At 49.1% G+C, this 22443-nt stretch overlaps 1 long non-coding RNA gene across 1 annotated transcript; it reads right to left on the bottom strand.

Annotated features, from left to right (window-relative positions):
• Positions 1-8995: 8995 nt before the first annotated feature.
• On the bottom strand, positions 8996-15160 carry LOC138682238 (uncharacterized). Its single transcript, XR_011322392.1, has 2 exons — positions 14907-15160; positions 8996-11523 (listed from the first exon to the last, which is right to left on the bottom strand). It is a non-coding gene; the product is annotated as an uncharacterized lncRNA (long non-coding RNA).
• Positions 15161-22443: the final 7283 nt, after the last annotated feature.

Genomic DNA, 22443 nt, shown 5'->3' with positions numbered 1-22443 from the left:
GGGCAGAGGTGCTCAGTCCTCCCCACCCACCCACAGCTCGGGTGGTACACACAAAGGGACAGGAGACCCGACAAAGAGCCCTGCTGCTTTCTGCCAGAAACAAGCTCAAGCTTCACCCATATGGATCTGCCCTTTTTCTTCCATTTCCCTCCACCCTCAATAGCTTGAAAGCCAAAGCAAGGAAAAACAACGGGAGTTCCAAGTAGAAAATTTTCCTTCTAGCCCTGGATGCAGAGGGTTGAGATGTATCTGTATTCCCTGCTCAAGTGCACGGATAAATTTCAGTGGAAGATATATTTCTGCCTTTTAGTGATTAGTGCAGCCTTCAGCAACATAAAATGCTTCTGCTGCTGCAACAGAATTTATAAGAAAGACGATCATTTACTACATTAGGAACTGAACCACAGTTTTTAAACCCTCCCGATAATTAAATTAAATTGATGTAAGTGGTCATTCCCAGGGGCTTCCCAAGGGCTCCTCTACAGCAGCTGGTTGTGGTCAGACATCTCCAGGTAGAAATTTCAGAAGGACCTCATTCCTGAAGCAAAACCAGCCATAAATATACCCCAGCGATTAGTTGACATATGAAACCCAGGAGAAGTGTCAGAGGAGAGCCAGCACCCCCTGCCTGGCTATGTAATGCAGTTTGCAGTATAGAGCAAGCACCCTGACCACAGGGCTCAGCCTTGGTCCTGCCTGCAGCCAGCTGGTTACAGAGCAGCTCCCCAAGAGCACAGGGTCACTAGCAACACAGGAGGAATGCGTGGGTCATCAGGAATGCCTAGCAGAGAGGCAGACATGAGGAGCATGACAAAACATAGAGAAGAACAAACTTCCTCAGCTATAACCCTACAGCTCAGGTCATCTAGGAGCTCCTCAGCCAAGCTGTATTAAAAGCAAACCAAGGCTTTATACCTGGGCAGCTAACGCTGCCCCCTCCTCATTCCTGCCAGCAGCCACTCATGCACAGATGAGTCTTTAAATTCTCCACAGCTGGCCTTAATCTGCAGCTCTAAGTTTTGTGGGTGTGCTGTGGAGGAGATAGGAGCTGGTGCTCTGTTTTCTGAAGTAGCTCTTCAGATGAGTAAAAGAGAAGTGCTAATGGGAGAGATCTTAAACCCAGCTCAGAGGCAAAGGCTTGAGGGAGGGGAGATGCTGCAAGTATAGGGGGAAGGGAGGATTTGCCTTTGCTTCTTGCATGTCTGGAGTAGGGAATGTATGGGAACGTACCTGCTACTGGTGTCTGTGGAGCTCATGCTGGCGGTGATGGTTGTTCTGGCATTCCTTAGTCCTTCAGAGAAGGTGGGCTTGGAGAATGGGGAAGAAAGTAGGGTGGGAGAACTGGAAGGATTTCCAAGTAGCTAACTCTCATATTAGCAGTGGTGAAGAAAAGTGAGGTGTTTTGGTTTTTTTTTTTTTTTTTTTTTTCTCTCCCTGGGAATGTGATCGTGAGCAGTGTGGTAGAAGGCTGTAGCCTCACAGTAAGGGGCCTCTTGTCAGGAGCTAGGAGTGGTTCTGGGTGTTTTCATTGCCTGCTCATCTCCAGATGCCTTTAGAGAGCTGAAAGCCAGGCTCAGCAACACCATGCTACGTGGCTGGAGATGTGCTTGCTGGTAGGCAGGAGTCTATTGGAGCCCTCATCAATCAAGCCATCTCTGGAAGTAGCTTTGTTACTGAATCATCATTGTGTGACTGGCTATGGTCTTGAGTTCCCTATCAAAAACCACTAGTGGTTTTGAAAAATCCCACTCCTTGGCAAACAAAGCTCCCTGGAGCATCTTCCCTGTATCTAGTCTGAGAGAAGAAGAAAAAACCTGAATTTTCAATTACAATGATGGAGGCTGAAAGCAAAAGGTAGCTAATATATCCAAACCCAGCTCATGGCATGGCTGTGACAGTACTCAGGGTTAACTGAGCTGGTCAGGCATCTCCTAAATGAAACATTAATGCCTTCCTTTGCCCATTTCTTACTTTGCCCCAGTTTCTTTCCTTCTCACTTTTGGGTTTTAAGGCTAATAAGTGAAATGCATCTGGTGTCATGAGGGCCAGGAGGAGCCCTTGCTTCCATAACTTGTTGTTGGGGGAGCTGGCAGTGTGCTGGTGACTTCCCCTGTGCTGGAAAGCAGGATTTCTAAAGAGAAAGTTTGAGTCTGATGAAGCTTTTGGGGAGATAATGGGACAAGAACAAAAAAGAGTCTCTGATGTTAAATCATATTAATGGCAACATAATCTTGAAAAGTGTGTTCTTCACTGCCTGATCCACTCACCTGATGAGAAACTGTACACCTACTTTCCTTCACCAAGAGTTCACTTCACACACAAATCACAGCAGGGTCTTTCTTCAGCTGGAAGTATTCCTCCTGCTTTTGCATACAGAGCACTTAACATGTTTGCCTTGAAGTCTCTGTTTTAAAACACACTTTGTCCCTCTGTTATGTGTTTTTCCCCATGTTATCCTGGATCAAGCAAAACACGCTGTGTCTGTAGTGCTTTCAGTCACCACTGGCTCTGCATGGGCAGGCTGTGCTGGAGCCAAAGCCCGACGTAGAGGTGCCTGTGGTCAGCTTAGCTCATGCTGCTCAAAACCAAGGGAATTGTAACCTATTAGGAAGACAAAAAGTGAGGTAGTTCCAGAAATAGCTCTTGTGGAAGAGCAAATCCAGTCATCGCTGTCTTTATTCTGGTACAATGGGTCAGAGCCCGCTAGACCCCCCCAGGGCATGAAGGCTTAGGAGTTTCAGCCTCTTGATGGGCTTGACATCAAGACCCACATCTGAAACTCAAAGCATTGTGCTTTGGCAGGTCAGAACCCAGCTGCTTTGCCTGTTTGTATATGACCAGCACACAAGCTATTTCACTGCGTCAAGGGAAGTCTCCATGTGTAGACACTGAACTCATTTCCCTTCTCACCCTGGCTGGCTCTCCCCATGGGAGAAGATAACAGCTCAGCTTTGCAAGGCAGTCCTCCAGGAGAAGCCCTAACCCTCCCCCTGTCCCTGGGGATGGGCAAAACTCGAGGTGTGTCGCTGGGTCCGAAATCTGCAGGTGGAAGTTGCGCAGAGGATGCAAAAAATAAACCCGAGGGGTCCAAGCTGGAGCTGTGTGTGACAAGAGAGCTTAGAAAGCCACTTTCTTACCCAGGCTTTCCACTAAACCCACAATTTTCTGTGTGCCCTGCTCCAGCAGACCTCATTTGACACGATGTGAGCTCAGTGCTAGAGGGGAGGGGGGCACGAGGCAGGAGGGCTCTGTTTCCTAAAATAGCCCTGACAGGTGCCCTTAATATCCTGGCACCAGTGTGACACCACCGAGTGAGGGCCATTAGAGATCCCGAAATGGATTTCATCTCATTGAGTCTAACCAGATGTAACCCCGGACCTCTGGGTCACTTTTATTTGTCCGTCTTCTATCAGGCACAGAGACTTAAGAGCAGAAACATGCCCGTGCCCACGCGTACACAGCAATCATCTCGCTGCTAACGCACGTAGCTTTGGGCTGGGGCAGGCGTGCGGTGTGTCCCCATCCCAATGCAGGCACACCGCCAATCCCTCCTGATCGGGCAGCCCTAGGAAATGCAGGTCTCTGCTGCTGCCTGCGATGCAGCAATCTGGCTGAGCTGCAGTCTGTCTTCCCTCTGCTGCTTCTCGGAGCATTTCTGTGCTTTGTCAGGTCATGGCTTTTTTTCCTGAATCTTTGATTTCACATCTTCTTTTTAAACTGTCACTAACCAGTAGCAACTCAGCAATTTCACTTTGTGTTCTCTCCTTGTTTTTCCTTTCTCAACTTGTGTGGTTGAGCCCTCGTGTGCTGTCTCACTTAAAGACAAGATGAGAAATAAACACAATGACAGCTCTCAGTAAAACTATGCCCCAGTTCACCTATAGCTATGGCCCCAGATATGCGCAGTGACTGTATCCTGCTGGTCCTACATGCAAATGTGTTCCTCCTTCAGATTTAAGTCTGGTCGTTTCCTACAGAGGCTGGGACTCCGTGATGGATGGACAATGTTTGGATGGACAGACTCCTGATGAACTATTGGAAGGCAAAACTGCACAGTGCATTGCACTGGGTTTTTGGGGATTTCTTTCCAGCACTGCCAAGAGGATATTGGTGACATCAACTAAATCACCTCATTCTGCGTTTTGTCTTCTGACTCCTCTGTAAAGGCATGAAGTTCTCTCCAGGACAAGCACCAGATTTTGTAGCTGTTATTCTCCCTACCCAAGGGAGCCCTAGGGATGCCATCCACAGATAGGTACTTTGCAATCATCTGCCTGTGCTGGGACCTGTTCTGTCCCCTGTTCTCCAGCCTGTGGCTTCTGGGCATGGTCAGCTCAGCCTGCTGGACCTGCAGGAGCTGCTCTGCTTGTGAAGGCTGTCGGGGAGAGGGGCCTAGAGATGACGGTGAGGCACGCAATATATCAGTTGTCTGATTAAGCAGGAGGATGCGAATCCTTCAGAGATGGAAGTTTTTATTAAAAGGCAAGAGGGTAATTCTTCATTTGCAAAATGACACAATGTTCCACAAGGAAAAAAAAAAAAAGACCAGCCACGTAACTGAAAACCACCCACCCAGCCTCAAAACGGTAAATCCAATCAAGCTTTCCTGTTAAATGCAGACATTGAAGAACATTGTATTTAATCATTAACAGTGCTGAATCGATATGAATAATCTGAAGCAACTCAGAGCAGCAGGGGCAGTTTATGTTTACAAAGAGATGAATATTGATGCAGCCATTGCAAGTGCAGCCCAAATGCTGTAAAGCCCACTCCCGCCATGACCCATACATGGGGGAAGTGACAGAGGACATGGGCCAATGGGGAAGGGTCCCCACAGCCTGCCAACTGTATGCAGGCAGAAAAAGTGCACCAAAAAATACGTAGGAGGCTGTTCTCTGCCAAACGGAGACCCAGGTTGCGCTGTTGTGTAGGAGAGCCCAACACATAGGTTGTTTTCCGTTCCTCTACCCACTGCTACTCTAGCCGACAACAGGCATCACATCACACCACCATCCAGGACCAAATGATGCTTTCCCTATCCCTCTGCAGGCTCAGCTCCCAAGATCAGGCAGTTACCTCATCTGGGCCTGCTGCCCACGCCGCGGTGGCAGGGAGATAACTCAAGGGGGACCTTGACCTGCTGACTTGTCCTGGCGGGACTGTGCAATGAGCAGGATAACAAGTTTACTCTCACAATAAGTTGCATTTGTAGGTTTAGAGTATCCCAGCTGCCTTCAGCCCTATCTTTTCACTGACAAAAGGAAAGTCCCAGGGCATTAGAGTGATGCTATCTGCCTTGAATCATTTGGCAGAGAGCGGTGGTGGGTGGGTGTTGGTGTGTGAATCACAGAACTCATAATTGCAGTCCCCGCTTAACAGGCAACTGCTTAAGTTTTTGTTTAGTTTTGTTTGCTGTCCTATTTTTCCTTTTCGCCTGCACATTTGACAGTGGTTATTCATTAGAGCAGGTTTTACTTGGACATTTTGAGACATCTGTTGCCTTTGGCTCTGGGGTGCCAATAATTTTTTAATGGAGTCTCATGAATTCATTTCCCCCAGATGGAAATGAACAAAAGAGCTCGAGGAGAGGGTATGATTTTATGATTTTCAGTTTCTGGGAGCGCTTTACAAACAGCTCAGATGATTAAAAAGGTGAGGGTGCTCTTTTAATAACAGGTTTTGTCAGGATTCAGCCAGTTAATTTCAAAGAAAAATGAGCCATTTTGTTAGAGCAGCCACTTAAGCTTCCTTCTCTGTTCAAATTCTCTTTGGCTTCACCATGCCTTACAGCTTCAGTGTCTAATTCAAAGGTGTTAATGGGGGGAGCAGAAGAGCCCTCCCATTCCCACGTGGGCTTTGCAGGGGAACGGCTGTTGTTACTGCCATGCCACAGCCTGCCAGCTCCTCCTTCCCACAGGACACCTTTTGTGAATGTTTTTTGGAAATACCTGTAAGTAGACAAAGAGATGCCTCAACAGAGAGCAGATGTGGGTGACCGCCGAGATCAAGAGCTCCCCTCGGTGCTACTGGAAGGAAAGCATGGCTCAGCGTTCTCCGGAGGCACCCAGCACCCAAGCCATGATGCCCGTGGCAGACCACAACAGGTATCATTGCCATCTCTCCCTGGGCTGAGGAAGCATCGCCTGCCGTCCATGGGGAGGTGGTTGCACTGGTGGGAGAAGGTTCAGCTATGGGATAACCAAAAGGGAGATAAAATGCACTGAAAATATGTGGGAGGCTGTTCTCTGTCCAACCGGCAGCGCTCCCTGCCTGCACCCCACAGATATGGGTATCAGCAGCCACAGCTGCGCCGGGTACTGTGTTTCTGATGTGAGCAGTTCAGAGCTGCTGATGACTTCCAAGAGTTTTCCACCATCGTCCTAGATCCCTTTTCTCTCTAATACAGTGCATGGCTATGGCATTACCCTACTGCCTCGCAGTACACAGGGACTGGAGCCAACTGTTTTCTGCCCTGATTTCTTTGACTTCCTTTTCTCTGCACAGTTCCTTCCCCTCAGCATTTCAGACTTGGGGAAAAAAAAAAAACAAAACAAAAAACATGTTGCCTGATTAAAAGAGTAAAATAAATAAATAAATCTTACTCGACATCATTAACTTGTCTCAGCTTGGGCAATTTCATTCTCCCACACAGACATCTCCTAGCCAGCCACCATCGGTGCTGAGAGTGAAGATGGATTTGTTAAAAAAAAAACAACACCCAAACTCAGAAAACTTGTTGGTTTATTTCTGAGGATTGAAGTGGGCTCACTTTTTATACTGGTTTTCAAAATCTTCATCTATATTTTTCCAAATACCTTACCCCCCAAATTAACCAGTGTGTTACAATACAAGTCAAGTTTGAGTTTAGCTAGCACTTCCTGGTGTTTCTGTTCCTGAAAAAAAGGTGTCAGAAATGAAAAAGAAAGTGGCTTTGGACAAATTGTTACCATAAAAACGATTGGTGATTTGGAACTAGTGGTCTAATCATGTATCTTTTGTGAAAATAGAATATTTTGATGGCTTTTCTCCAATCTGAAATAGTTGAGCAGTGTTGATCTGGGAGGACAAAAAAATAACAAAAGTCTAAATGACAATTGGCAGCTATTTGAAATAAAATTTTTCTAGCTCTCTAATCTCACAATCTGCAATCATACAAGTAAGCTTCATTAACTGGGGGAAAAAAGAAATAAAAGGTATGACTTCAAAGAGAAAGTTAATAGAGTAATCAAAGTGTGTGCCTCTATACTGGCTTCTGGGTTTATAAAAGAAAAGGAGTGACAAAAGGAGAACATCTACAAAAACTGCATTTTGCTGATTGTCGAGGGAGGTGTTAAAGACTCACTTTACAGAAACAAAAGGAGGTCTATCAATTTAGCACACTAAAAAGAAGCTTATAGAGGTGGTTTCCATTGCCTGTAGTTAGATATTCTGCAACTTTTCCTTTCTTCTGCCTACCTTACTGCATGGATGCAGTGTAGTCTCACATATCAGGGCATTTCCCCAAGTCCCCCCTATCTTCACAGCTTTTGGCATGTTTTCTCCTAGCCCTCTGTCCTCTGGTTAGGATGATGCTCTGCTTTTCCTGCAGGCCCTGCTCATGTAGGCTATATGTAGCATCCCCTATACCAAAGTCCTTAGCAATGCAGTCAGCAAAACCTGATGGTCTTCTTGCAAGTTCCTTTGCAAGGGTGGTGTAGAAGAGAAATGCATGTAAATGACAACGTCTTTGGTGCTAAAAGCCTCCAGAATGGTTGTCCACCTTCTCCTGGTCTTTCCCAGGAAGGTGGTGGTGTGTTGGCACACCAGGGTGGTCAGCCCCAGTGCCCCCAGCTTTGCAGCAGCTGGTCTGTGCTGCCTGGGGTTCCCTGGCTCCCGTGGTGGGCACTGGCCGTCTCCCACTGGGCAATGGTTCTGGCCCAGAGATTCAGCCGGAGATCTGTCCATCACATGATGCTCCACTCCATCCCCTTCTCCTGCCAGGATTCTGGGCAGGTACCCCAGCCTGTGCGCATGGCCCCGGGCAGAGCCCCTCTCCTGGTGGAGAATCCGGTGTCTCTCCTCTGTGTTCATCAATGTTTCACATGGTGCCCAGCCTGAAAAAGGTTTCTGAGCCAGTACTGCTAACGAGAGCCCTGTTATGAATCACCCACCACCTAAAGCTGGGACGTCAGCTATCAGATTAATTTAATTACTAGTTACTGCAGGCTTTCAAGAGCCATTTGTGCACTGAACATGCCGCGGTGGCCGAACAGCCATCTGGCTAAGCCTCAACCTGCAGCCCATCTCCCCATGAGAAATGTGGGCAGGGTGAGAATGACAAACTCTCCATGCTGTGGCCTTGGCATTGCGCAGGATAACACAGAGGAAAAGTTGTTTGCAAAAAAAGAAATGAATATGAACCATGCCTTTTCTCTTCTGCTACACTGGCAGCGGCACCTGGGGTCTCAATCCACAGCTGGTAGGGCTGGTAAGAAATGAGGTGTGAGAAGGGAATGGAGAGAATAAGCATAGACTACAGGGACACTTGCAGTGGGGAGAAGGAGGCAGGGAGCCTAGGTGACCTCCCAGAGAGGAGTGACAAACTCCCAGTTTTGGCTTGGTTTCCCTTGGTCCCTGATCAACCACCCACTCTTGCCCTCTCCAGCGTGTCGAACACCCAGAGAGGTGCCAGGGCTAGGAAATGCCAGGGCTGGGAAACACCAGGGCATCTTGGGCAATGCATACACAGGAAGCTGGGGGTCCCCAAAACTTCTCACCTGCACACAGCAGACAGCAAATAAGCAGGATACTGCATTCAGTAGGTCCTGCCTGAAGATAAAACTGCTGGTTAGTTTGCACTGTAACCTGCACCTTGTTTAGAGGCTGTCAGCAGACTGCTGGTCCAACCGCTGAGTTCCTGCTGCCCTCCCCTTGTTATACTTGTTGGTTAAATAAATGTCTATTTTTGTGCTCAGCTTCTGCTTGTTCACCACGTACTTGCAGGGAAATGAAGAGCTGTGTTTATACCAAATGGGTTTATTGAAGTATCAGAAAGCACAAATCAATTTACAAACGAAATTATATCGTACCCCAGGAATCAAAACTGACAAATACAGAGATTTGCTGTTAAATTAATAGCAAGCCAAGATAAAAGGCAGTGCAGACCATAAAATTAGTCAGGTACAATCTACTCCCTAAAATTTAGAGCTCACAGGCACATTGCTCGATTTCAGAACTAAATAACCAGCAGAGGGGTTTTAAAAATCAATATTGCAGGCCACATGGCAAAGCAAATTCCAGAAAGCACTGTATGCATTTTGCAATGGAGGACTTATTCCTGCCTTCCCTTGTCCCCCGTGAGCCTGGAACAGCACTGACGTACACACTGCCCGTGGCATGGGCTGCAGGAAGAAAGCGCCGGTAGACCTTCTACAGCAAGTTTTTTCACTTTTCAAATCGGTTTGGGCAGAGGGAAATTCAGCACTGCCTGCTCTGCCTCTTGGGCAGCGGCTGAGGACCTCCTCATGTCCTTCTCCAATGCTGGTGGGACCAAGAGTTTGTGCTTCTCTGGCTGGTTGTGGTGTGGGGCTGAGTGTGCATCACTGCAGAGCTGGGGAAATGCCATTTGTTCGCTAAATAAATTAATAGAAGAGATCAGGGCGGCAGAGAGGGCCCACGGCAAAACAGAAGCAGAGCAGTCATCACCGACCGCATGACTAACAGGCATCTCAGCTTCCCCAGGGCAGCGTAACCCAGCTCCAGTGCTGTAAAAATAGTGTAATGCTGGAAATCACCCTCGAAGGCTGGAGGATAGCCCCCGGGCAGCCAGGGTGTGCCAGCACAGGACAGTCTCTGGAGTTGCTCCCTCTGGGCCCTGCTCTGCGGTCAGGAGGGTCCCGGCTGAAAGCTGGGGCCGTGGCACGCTGCTGCTGGTCACCCGTGGACAGGAGGTGCCCTCTGGGCACGGTGCAGCAGCGAGGTGCTGTGCTAAGTGTCTTCTTCCAGTAATAGAGCTGTCCTGGCATGGCACAAGCATCCGCCTGTGCTCCCTGTTCATCCTGAACGACAGGAACAAGATGCCCAAAGTGTGGCTTTCACAAAGGGCAGCACCTCGGGCTTTGCTTTCTGAGCTCGTTTGACATTTTCACACATGTTTTGTAGGGCTTCTCTGACTTCTGCCGCTTGCTTTTCTGTCCTCTAATTAACTAACGAGACATATGATGAAGCCGTGACATGCACAAGAAATGACAGGGCCACCGAGTGCTTCAGTGTGGCATTCCCCTCGGGCGCCCTGCAAAGCAGCAGGCGTGGGGCAAGCTTTCAGAGCTAACGTGCTAATATACATTGAAATACGAGCACTTTTAAAGTGAGAACACCACAGGCCTCGGAAGAGACTCAAAGCTGTTTAACCCCGGGGTGCTCCTGCCGCCCCAAGTGCCTGCCGCTGCAGGACATCCGCAGGAGGGGTGGGAGAAGATCGCTGGCTTCTCTGGGAGTCTGCCTCGGTTCACGGCAGCGTGACACCCACTTTTTTAAAGCTGCCGTAGAGTTATCATGAGCGCGTGTATCTTGAGGATGCGAGGTAAAACTCCCTTGGAACGTTCCAGGCTTTGAGCTAATAAAGCTATTACACGTAAATTAAGTTATAGGTATCTAATGTTAATCTCTTTGTTTTTCATTGCCTTTTGTTTATGAAACTAAATACAATGATGCATAATGATAATTAAAGATTGGCTGACGAGCAGGAAATCAATCCATGTCTCCTGGGCAGTTACTGAATATCAGTCATTTTTAAAAATCTGGGGTTTTTTAATAAACATGCAATTATTGTCTTAGTAAAACTGAATTAACAAATTCAGCTGATGTTTGCCTGTATGTAAAGCAGCTCTGGCGGGTGGCAGCGATTTCTACAGGCTCCAGCTTGGTCTTCTCTCTGGAAGAGTTCCAGGGTGGCCCAGCACAGCCCCGCTTCGGAGCAGCCGGTGCTCCTTGCCATGGTAACCCCTTTCCGCCTGGCCACGTGAAGCCTTTCCACCTGCCGGCCCCGGCTCGTGTTTTTCTCAGGCAGCCTCTGAGTTTCAGATGCTGTCCCTCACAAACTCATGCTCTGGGCCAACCCACTGGGTGCAGACCCTAGCCTTCCCATGAAAGCCTGCCTGCACCCTAAAACAAAAATGCAGAAAATGCAGAATAGCCTCTTCAGAGTGAAGCTTTCTATATTGATCTTGTGGAAGAGGACAAATTAAGCAGACAGAGGGCTACCCCAGGACCTGCCTGTCTGAATGTTTTGTTTCACGATGAACCAAGTAAGCCGATGCCCCAGTACCTCTCGTGCTGTTCCCGCAGCCCCTGTCCGGCACGGCAGGGGAGAGGCAGCTCCAGGCGGCGGTGGCTACGGCACCGACACGCCAGCACTGCTCCGCCAGCAGACGGACTCACTGGGGGGCTGTGGGAAATCTCCCGCAGACTCGAACTTCCCAGATTGGGTTTAAAATCTCTTTCGTCACTTCTTTGGCCATCTCAAACTGGTGAGAGCTGATGAATCTGCGGGGGCGGGAAGTACAGTCATGGCCAGACTTGTTCACAGGTCACTGAGCAATGATAACGAGTTTGTGGCTACTTGTGGCACATCCCTGGGAGCTGCGATTGCAGCCCTACAAGCCTGGCGCGGCCAATCTGTCGCAGAACAAGAGCCAAGAAACTGGTGTACGGACTGTCCTTCACCCACCAAAACCATCCCCATGCACATCCCCATCAGCAATTCTCCCCCCGTATCCCATTCCTCCTCTGCTGCCACCTCCGTACCCCCAGCCCGACATCCTCAGCCAGCTCTTCCCAGCACACCGAGCAACACTCCTGCCCAGAAGGAGCAGCTGAAGGAGACTCTGGCTGCCTGCCCCAAGAGAGACCTGGGCTGGCTCCCAGCACTGGGCTCCCACGCAGCCACAGTTGCACGCTCAGATGCACCTACTGTACCCAGACTTGTGTTGCTCCTTGGCTGTCTGCATGTGCCTGTGGCTGATGCTTCCCTCGTGTCAGCACTTTGTTCTTCTAAAAACATGAAGTGGCTTTAGCCATCTTTGTAAGCACGAAGCAGGCATTTGTGCCCAGGTGTTCCTCTTGTCGCTTCCCCTGGTGCTTTTTCATCTGCCATTGTACATGGCATCCCTTGTACCTTGTCTTACGTGAGCTTGTAAAAGCTTCAGGACAGGGGCTGAATTTTGCAGTATAAACAATCATCTTGCCTAACTAAAAGCAGCCAGAAAAGGGTCATGTTTATTAACCAGTGGAACTGAACATTAAACACATTTCTTAATATGTGGGAGCAGTATCAAAACTGGTGAGTGCGATGCCAATCTGAACGGCCAAATTCAGCCAGTTTTGGAGAGAAGTTCTCTCTCCTCCCCTTAAAAAGCTCCCTCGGTACATATATGATACTTACAACTCTTGGCAAGGTGCACTCTGTACATGAGAAAAGAAAAAGGGTCTGGCAACCTGGACTTGCGGTAACAGATTAAAGAAACTCAATCTATTTTCTCGGAAAAAGAGAAGACAGATGGGTAACTTGATTACAGACTATAAATGCCAGCTTAGAAAAAGCTTTGTGATGATAAGGGTTTCAACTGAGTAGCAGAAGACACAGGCAGATCCAGAGCCTGGAAATTGAAATTAGACAAATTTGGAATAGGAAGCAGGGTAAGAAATAGCAGGACAGCAGGCACAGGGATGGAGTGATTCGCTACTACTTGCAGGCTTTGAAAATTGGGACTGGATGTCTTTCTAAAAGGCTAAACCAGGAGATCTAGGGCCAATAGGGGAACGTGGTAGTGTCCTGGGGAGCCCAGAATTATAACTTTCAGAATTAATGTTGATTAAAAACTTGAAAAATGAGGAAAGATTTGGGATTTTAAAAGGTACAATAGGGGAAATAGCTGAGGTTGTTGGAGCACTACCTGCTTTCAAGACCTTTGAAAACTCTGCCCTGCAGCAGGGAAACACCATGGATCAGTCACAGCGTGATGCACAGTCTGCATGTGCCATGTCCGCAGCAGATCGGAGCCTGCCAGCCTGAAGGACATCGCCTGAAGCAGCCGTAGCTTTTTTTGGACTGCAGTTCAGTCCCTGCCACTTTCATATCCATAACAAAGCCCATCTCTATCAATATTAGCACACAAATAGGCATAAATTACAGCATGCATCCCAGCACAGCTTACAGTTCACTGAGGCTGGCCCTTGCTCGCTCCTAGGGTGAGGCTTTGAGTTGCTTAACACCGCAAAGGTGCACCCGGTGGGAGGCCAGGCAGGAGCGCAGAGCTCCCCCAACCAACCTCCTGCCATCAGGAACTGCCAGCTGCTCCCCAGGGGCAAGGGCACAAGGTTCTGGGCTCGGTGGGGGCAGAGGAGCTGCTCGAGCCTCGCTGGATGAGCCTTTTGAGGTCCAGAAGGGTAATTTAAATGTTTACACAATCTCAGTGTCAGAAGCTGATAATGATTATCATTTACTGCAGTCTAATTGCATGAGAAACAATGCATAAACAGTTACACCGGACATGTCTTGACTCAAGGCGTCCCTTAGCCAAGTAAATCCAGCCTAATTAATGCTTCTTAAAAGAGAAAGGGACAAGGCTGGCTGCATGCCACATTCCTAAGTGAATTGAGTGTTGGCTCATCTCTGCATCTACAGGCCACTGTGGACTGAGATCAGCCAACTTCTCTCACTACAAGAAGCCGAGGGTGATGAGGTGGTCACCTGCAGCCCTGTCCCCTGTCATTCACCACGCTGCCTCTCCTAGGAGACACCAACACCCAGACACAGGGTGACACTGAGGGCAGCTGCCTGCAGCCTTCTGGAAGGGACTTGCGCTGCATCTTTCCCCCACTGAAGCACCACCGGAGAGCTGACCGAGGGATCCTCCATCCTAAAGGAGAGCTGCAAAGCATCTCCCCACTAAGGACATTCCATCTTGCTAGCACTTGATTTCAGGCCAGCATCTCTCTCCGTGTACCATTCCTTCCTCCTCTTCTGCTGCTTGTGAGCAAGATGGGGCAGAGCAGGAACATTATCTGCTCCAAAGCCCAGTGCGAATGGGCTACCAGTGAGCTGAGCAGCTCAGCGTATGCCTCCTGGGCAGCTCCCTGCGATGACAGGTACAGACGGGCTTTGCTGCTGGGCCTGGAGAAGGGATGTCCAGGGAAGCCTGTAGTGGCAGGTGGAGGGGCACCAGAGCAATGCTTCAAATCCCCACAGCTCCCGGGAGTGAATAGTGACTCCGGTTCCCTTTCTCTGCTGCCTTCATCCTCTTCCTCTCACACAGATACTGGACAGCACTGCTCTGCATATCAGCCCAGCTGTGAGCTTTTTGGAAAGTGACACGCAAAAGAAGGCAGGGAAGCCCCATGTAGGGAGAAGAGCCAGGCTGCCAGGGAATGGAGGGGACCTCCAGGAAAGCCTGGTGCCTGGGGAGGGGAGAAAAGGCACTGTTTACAATAGCAGCTGGCCCAGTGACTCGCCTTTGTCCTAGTCATGGTTCACGTTTATTTTTTGCATCAGCCAAGGCCTCTCACCCTTGTTTGAAGGCAAGGGAAAGGAAAGGGCCCATTTCCCCTCAATCACACAGGAATGGCAGCTGTGGTTTGGCAGGGGATGGGTTCAGGATGCCTGTGAGAGCAGAGCTGTGTCTGCGGGGCTGCTCAAGGTAATAGCCTTTAGCCTGGAGAGCAGGAAATATTAATGAGCTGTTATTCTTGAGCTTCTCTCTCTCCCTCTCTCACATACACCCGCTGCACACAGGCACTCACACTGGTCTGGGCGAGGGGGTGTTGGTAACATCTCGGCCATCTAAAAAAGTGCAGTTCTCTGATATTTTCTCTCTAACCTGTGGTCCAAACCTCCCAGACCCACCTCCCATCATTTCCCACCTATTTACCTGCCATCTGAGCATCTTCATCTCCTTGTCCTTTACAGAGAAGCTATGAATGTTTCCCCTTCCCTGTAGTTCAGGCAGTGCAATGCCCTTGCAGAAACACAATGTCCAGGGAATGGGTATTTACACCACTGTGTAAATTTGCTTTGGACACTTGTTCCAGAATGCCGGGAGGCTGGTGAGGGGTCAGAGCAGTGCTGCCCAAGCCAGGCAGTGCTTTACCTTGCTCTCAGCTGCTGGTACCAAGCCCTGCAACCTCTGTGCCTCCTGTAGTCCTGGGAAAAGCCAGATACTGGCCATTTCAGATGGCCAAATCAAGCAAATCCAGGCTCCCACAGTAACACATGGCAGATATGTGACTGGGGAATAGGAAACAGCACCTGCAGCTTCCTCAGTGCCTTGTCCTGGACCAAGCACTGAAGCTTGCCAAAGGTGCACTAGCAGCTACCCCATGGTTCATTAGGATGCTCAAGCAATAAAGGCAATACCTGGGACTGTAGATACTGGCAGGGACTGATACTTCCAGGCAGCATTGAAGGACCTGGAGTAGAGGGCAAGCAGGGAAACATGGGTTTGTGCCATGTGCTGAGCCAGCACAAGCTTGCTGTGGCGAGCACCAGGTACAGGCACAGAGACTGTCTTAGCCTGGCACTCACAGCAAAGCAAACAGCTTCTGCCCCTCAGCAAGTGGGTCCAGAGCCACATGCATGTAGTCACGTCATCCTGAGAGCAGAGCTGGCTAAAAGCATGGCTGTGACGTGCCACTTCCTTGTTTCTTAGGCTGGGGCACTAACGGGGTTCAGAGACAAGCTGGCTCCCACAGGCGCAGGCAATCAGAGCCAAGAAACCCAGCAAGGCAAACAGAAACCAAACAAACAGCACCCAGAAAACAGCAGGCAGAGCAACACACCAGCTTCCAGGCCCCAAGGCTTTCGACAGGAGAAGGGAAATGTATAGCAATTGGGCATTCTTCAGAGTACGATGGGAAGAGAGCTGAACTGTAGCAAGGCTGGCTGGGAGAGGGTCGTGAAGCCAGAGCAGCAGCGTTACAAGCAGAAATGGGGAAACACTGCATGTGCATATGCTGCTAGCAGCTCTGGAAGATCCCTCAACATCCCACCTGCAGAAGTGACAGGTAGGCCTGGGAAAGGCTTTGTGTCTGCTATCGGTGAGCAGGTTCTTATCAACAGTTGTGATCCAGGAAAACAACATCCAGTTGTGAGCCTGGAAAGCAACAGATTTGTTTATGGCTGAAGTTCACAAAACACCTGATCTGTAAGATAATGCAGCCTTCAGAGCTGTGTTTTTTTCACTACAGAATGGGAAGACGGAGCTTGTCTGAAAAAGGGCACCTAGGGGCATGCTTGCTGGGCAACTGAAACAGGCTCAGCAATATTCCACAGTCCAGCAGAGGAAATGAGAGAAAAAAGCAAAACACATCCAAGACAATATGCAGAGATAAAATGCAGAAGAGAAAGATAACTGCAGAGAAAGGTCTGTGGGTGGTGCTCAGAAAAACATGACAATGGAAAATGATATGCATATAGTTCCTGTACAGTCACTATGGCAAAAGAAATTGTTATCCTAAAGCTTGCAAAGCAGAAAAGCAAGGGAAAGAGCCACCCTGTCAAAGCCATGACTGCAGGTTTCTGTTGTGCCCGTGGGTGACACTGCTGGTAGTGCAAATTTGCAGAAAAATGAGTGCCCTGACTAGCTCAGGCAAAGCAAGGGACTTGCGTGCAGATCAACCTCACCCTCAGTGTCAAAATGGCACCAGAACATCAGGGGATTTGTGAGTGGATAGAAACCTCTTCAGCACTCTGGAGGTGGAGATGGCACAGTCCAAGCAGGCAAAGCCACGCTGAAGTGTCTATGCTGGCACAACCACAGCAGGAGCTGCAGGGTGGAAATTCCCACAACCCCATGGGAAGCAATGCAGTTGTAGACTTTGGTTACTGTAGGCAATACCACCAGCTCACAAACTTGGTGCCACCAAACCTCAGAGAAAGTCCTTGTGTATTACAGGCAGAAGAAAAACACAAGGAGTCCCAAATGCAAGTGACATGTCGTGACATGCCTCTACTAACACAGAGTAAAGTACCCGAGATGGATTTCCAGGAGGAGGACTCTTACAGAAATGGTACCAATAAAAAGAAAGGAATGATTCATGCAGTACAGGATCTGCCCAGGGAAGATGTACTGCACTGCAAGTAAAAATAAGGGAGGTAACGAAGTGAAGTGGAAGAGAAGCCCTTCCACCAACAAGGCAGAGACCATCACCCATTCTCAGTCCTTCACGTGACATTTTCTTTCTCCATCAGCCAGATGTAGACAGTCACAAACCTGTTAAAATGCAAGTGGAAGAACGGGACTGCCAGCAGCATGCCAGGCTGGCAGGACAATGTCACAGCAGATGACATGGTGGGGTAAGGCACTGAAACACCACCCATCACAGCCCTGGCTTAGGTCTTCAAGGAGAGGCAGGAGCAGGTTTCCGATTGGACAAAAGCAAGATGAAATTTTCAGCAACTGTGGCACTATCGAAGGGACACCTGCTGACTTCCAAAGGCTGACACAGCCTTCCTGCCAAAAAGAAAATGCAAATCACCAGATGTCCTTTCAGAGATTATTAGGATTTGTAAAGTATCTAATACACACTCTTGCCTGAGTGTCTCTTTATCCATTGTATCCTTCCGCATGAAAATACAACGGATAAGCAAGATCAAGAGATTTCCAATCTGAGATGAATGCCAAGAGCACAGAGGGACATGGCATCAGAAAAGTAGTTGTGTGCCAGTTTTCAAGGCAGGTTTGGGAAGAATTTGAGAACAAACTGTACTTCTAGTGCTCATGTCTACTAGTTTATCAAGACAGCATCAAGGAGATTTAAGGAGAAAAGATGTCAATTCCAGACAAAGGTACTTTAAGGAGGAGTTCAGCAGGACACAGAAGGAAAAGACTGACAGAAGCCAGAGCAGACTCAGAAACCCTACTCTGCAGAAGAAGTCAGGTACAAAGCAGGCCCTGTCATCCCCAAAGACTGAAGCTTCTGGAGTATCAAATAGCTTCCAAAATAGACATAAGATGATGCAGACACAGAGGACAAAAAGACGACTCAGAAGGCAATGACACTTCTGCTGAGTTTGGCTGCCCAGGGATACACAGCATCCCTGCAGGTGCCTTGCACCTCAGCGGTGCTCCAGTGTGGTCTGCCCCAAGTGTAGCCATCACCAGAGCACACAGTTTATTCTTCTGTCAGATCATGAGATGGACAAGATGGGAAAGCCCAGCTGATGGGTTAGGGAAGTCTGGAAGAAAATTCAGAAGAACACAAGCCTAACATGCTGGAGTCATATAGGAACTTCTGCAAATCCCTCCCAAAGCACTGGAGCAAGGGGCTTTTTTAACCTGATTAATATTGTACTAATACTTTGGGATCAAGCATGGCTTAAACCTTGGACAGCAGTAAGAAAAAAGTCATGCTGCAATTCAAAAGCCAGCTGCAAGGAACTGAAGGCATCCTAGACAGAATTAAACCTTAGAGTCAGGACATAAATGGTGCAGCCATTGCTCCCTACACACCAATGTATGTTTATGCATTCTTGTGTGGCCCCAACACCACTATCAGAGCAGGTGCAAAAGAAAGAAAAAAAACCCAAAACAAAATAGCAAAATAAAACAACTACCCCATAACCAGTGCACAAAGGGAATTTGGTTATGTAAGAATTTATTCTTCCTTTCTCAAAAATCATCTGGTGCTCAGGCACTCATTTCTTTGTATTCATCCCAATTCCTGGACTGTATCCCAACAGCCTTCACAGCAGCCAAATACAGAGTCTTTTTTATTTTTTATTTTTCCCCTCTCCTGTAGTGTGACAGGAATTGTTGGCACTTGCGCCGTTTCCTACACTTGTCTCCAGTGCTGCAGTGAGGGGAGCCTCTTGCTGCCAGGTTTCCTGCCCGCGTTTCCCTCTCAGAGGAGCCGTAGTTGTTGGGACAGTGTGCAGGAGGGAGCTGGGGAGCTATAAGCAGCTTAGCTGGGACCCTTAGCGCATGCCAGCAACATCGTGTTTGCGTGCAGAGCTGGGACAAGATGGGAACATGGAGATCTTTGCCCATCAGCTGGTACCCAGGACAGCCAGTTGCCCTTCCATGTGTCCCTGTCTCTAGCACACATGGTTCCTACCAGCTGTACACTTGGAAGGGATAATGTTTTCTGTACCATGTTTACCAGTTCACTCTCTCTGCCCTCTCCACTCCCAGAGAGATGTTTTCCCTGGCAAAGCCCAGCACAGCATCCAGCACTGGTCTCCCATCAGTCCTGCTGAATGCAAAGTGCCCACAAGAGCAGAAGGTGACGCTGGAGATCAGTGCGGGTAAGTCCTGGGGATATCTGGGTGCCCTGTGGCCAGTGATAGCAGAGATGACAGCTCCAGGGCTGACCCATGCCTAATGCTATCTCAGCACAAGAAGTATTCAATCTCTGCTGGGATTATTTTTTTTTTTTTTTACATCTGGCCTTACTATTCCCTGTCCACAGTCATTGGTCACTTCCCAGCTGCCCTTTCCTTCCTCTCTTTTTGGTTTTGCTTCTCCCCTCCCCCAGGGACACGGCAAGCTCTCAGGGCAGGGACACCAGCAGTGCAGGCATAGCCCCCCCACCTCAGCACACACAGGCTGCATTGCGCTGCTGCCCACCTTACCTTAGTGCAGGGAAGGGAAGGTTTATTTAAGCACATGCAGTTACAGTTAGTGACTCTTGGCTGTTGCTCAGCCTCCCAGCATCAACCTCCGATATGCCTTCTGGCATACATATTTATGATCCCAATTATCACTGAACAAAAACCCAGGTTGCTGTGAAAATAAATGATTTTTAATCTAAATTACCCAGTTTATATACTTCACCCACCTCTGCTTAGCAGAACAGCTGGTGTTTACCAACTTCTCATTACTGTTCCAAGCAACACAAGAAGATGCTGGCTGGAGAGGACCAGCCACCTCTGAGATAAGATGAGCTCAGATTTACCTCTGCCTCAGACTCTCTGCTCCTCCACATCACTTACGAGCCTCCAGCAGAGGCAGGCTGTGCTGGAGACCAGCCTCTGCCAAAGTTGGTAGAGATGGATAAATGAGATGACAGATACCAGCTACAAAACCTGGGCAATGAACTCCAAAACAGCTCTGTACAGCCAGTGTGCTTTTACCAGGGGGTGGTGCAGCAGCATCAGCTGTGGTTGATTTCCCTGGTTAAGGAGAGGCCCAGGTGCATGTCCTTGGGATGGGAGAAGCAGGTCCCACCCACACCTTGGATCTGTGCAGCACACCACCAAAATTCAGGCTTCCCTCCCAAGCAGTATGTGTTTTCCCTGCCCAACTGCCAGGCTTTGACAGTACTCAGAGAGGGTTTCTATCCCTTGTTTAACCCATGGGATCTGATGCATGCAGTGGAAACAGGCTGGGTTGGAGCTGGATGGTGCAGATGGGAATAGGAAGGTCTCTCCATCCAGCTCAGCCTCCATCCAGCACAGGGCCAATGAAGATTTGCAGCACTGTACAGTGAAGGAATGATGAAAGATGTCTGCTGATAATAATTATTATTTTTGGGTGTTGTATTTCTGCAGGAAAGAGTAGTTCCTGTGTAAATGCAAATAAATCTAGCTACCTCTACACCTCTGTCCATATCTGTAGTTAGTTATCAGCGCTTCCTTTTTCCTAACGCCTCAGGAGACTCACACCAGAGCTAAGATTATCCAAGAATTTTTCTTGTCATGGTATTTCCACTGTCCAAGAATGACCATATGTTAAAGAAATCCAGTCCCTCTTTATTCCAAGCCTCAAATGACCCCCTGAGGCATTAAACAAAAATGGGGTCAGAGTGCCAGCATTGGCTCTTAGGTGGGCTTACGTCAGGACTGGTAGCACTGGTGCCCAGAGGGTCACACTGGTGAAAGATTGGAGCGAGACAGGTCGGCACCAGGTCCAGACACTGGCACGCAGAAGGATCAGAGCCAAAGCAAGGAGTTTCCTACAGCACCCTTCACCCTTTGGAAGTGCTGGAAAGGAAGGTGCTGCTTTTAGCAGCCGTGTGAAGCATGTGCTGCTGCACGTGGTCCCCACCAGTCCTATTTCCAGCTCGGCTGGCTGAGGACCGAAGGAAGGAAAACTCCTGGGACTGGGCATGGAGCAGACAGTCACATGCATCTCAGAAATAAGTCACAAGCCACAGCAAGATAACGACACCTGGTGTAAGAGGAGACTTGATCCATCCTTTCCCTTTCCCCTATTTCTTCCTCCATCTGTTTGGGCTGATGTTAGTGCTGGTGAAGGAGGGCTCGGCACTGGTGACCAATGCCTACTGTAGGATAAATACCTCCTGTGTTTCTACAGCCCTGCTCTTCCAACCTTCTCTTGGAGCAACATCACAGCTCTGGCCAGGCTCTGCACCCTGCAGCACCTCGGGTGCCTACCCCTTACGTGGTCCCTGTGCTTCCTCTCTACATACACACACGGGTCCTCCCTGCTGTGTCTAAGAGACAGACAGCCCTGGGAATGATGGACAATATCCCCCCAGGCCAGGAAGGGGTGGAGGATAATAACCCCCAGCCTGGCTGCCGCAGGACCTGAGCCATCACCTGGTGACCTCCTCTGGCACAAAGTCCCCAAAGCATCTGCTTCTCTGCCCACGAAACTGTGCCAGTGGCTGGGGGGACAAGGTACCCTCACCCTCCCTTGGGCACAGGCCTACGAGCTGGTACACACGACTGACTGCTCTAAGTTTCACTTTATTTCCAAGTATTATTATGGAGCTTAAATAGCCCTGCCCACCCTGACCTCTCATCCCACTAGGAAAACAGCCCAGCTTTGTCACAGCATGTGGGAGTGGGCGAGGAGATGAGGGACAGGGGAAATGATGTTTTATGGGACGTTCCCAAAGAGCAAGTCTCTCCCCCACCCCGCACCACAAATTTGTTTCCTGTGATTTAAAGAGGACACATCTAGTTAAAAACTATGGGCCAGATCCGCAGTCCCTGCAAATCAGAACATCTCTGTTTGACTTCATGGATCTTGCTGATTTAGACCAGCTGAGACACTGACCCTCTATGTTTAAACAAACCCCATTTTTTCTCACTGGTGCTAGGCAGAATGGCCTCAGGTTTGGCTCTGGAAGGGATATTTTGGTGGGGATACTCTCTGCATGATTCATCCTCCACTGGGCTTAACTTTGACAAGAACCACAACAGCCCCCGGTTACCGGTGTGGGTCTGGGGGCTCTGCCACAGATAGAGGCACAGCCACCCACATCCTGGCCCCCAAGTGCAGAGCCTGGCCAGCAGCACAGCACCAGCCGCTACAACCACTAGTAACAAAAGCCCTGCTGGGATGTCTGGGCGTCAGCCTCATGCTGACCTTGCACCTCAGGGACCCAAAGGGCACTGCTGAGGACCAGACGGTCTGGGTACAGCAGCTGCTGCAGGCAAGCTACCGTGGGGCTGGGCAGCATCCCTAAGTGAGGTGCTGGGGATGGCAGGAGAGATGGGTG

Source organism: Haliaeetus albicilla, chromosome 27 (genome assembly GCF_947461875.1).
Source record: "Haliaeetus albicilla chromosome 27, bHalAlb1.1, whole genome shotgun sequence".
In the NCBI taxonomy this organism is placed as follows: Eukaryota; Metazoa; Chordata; class Aves; order Accipitriformes; family Accipitridae; genus Haliaeetus; species Haliaeetus albicilla.
Note: the sequence above shows the minus strand (reverse complement) of the source record. Positions and strands in the feature narration are given on the sequence as shown.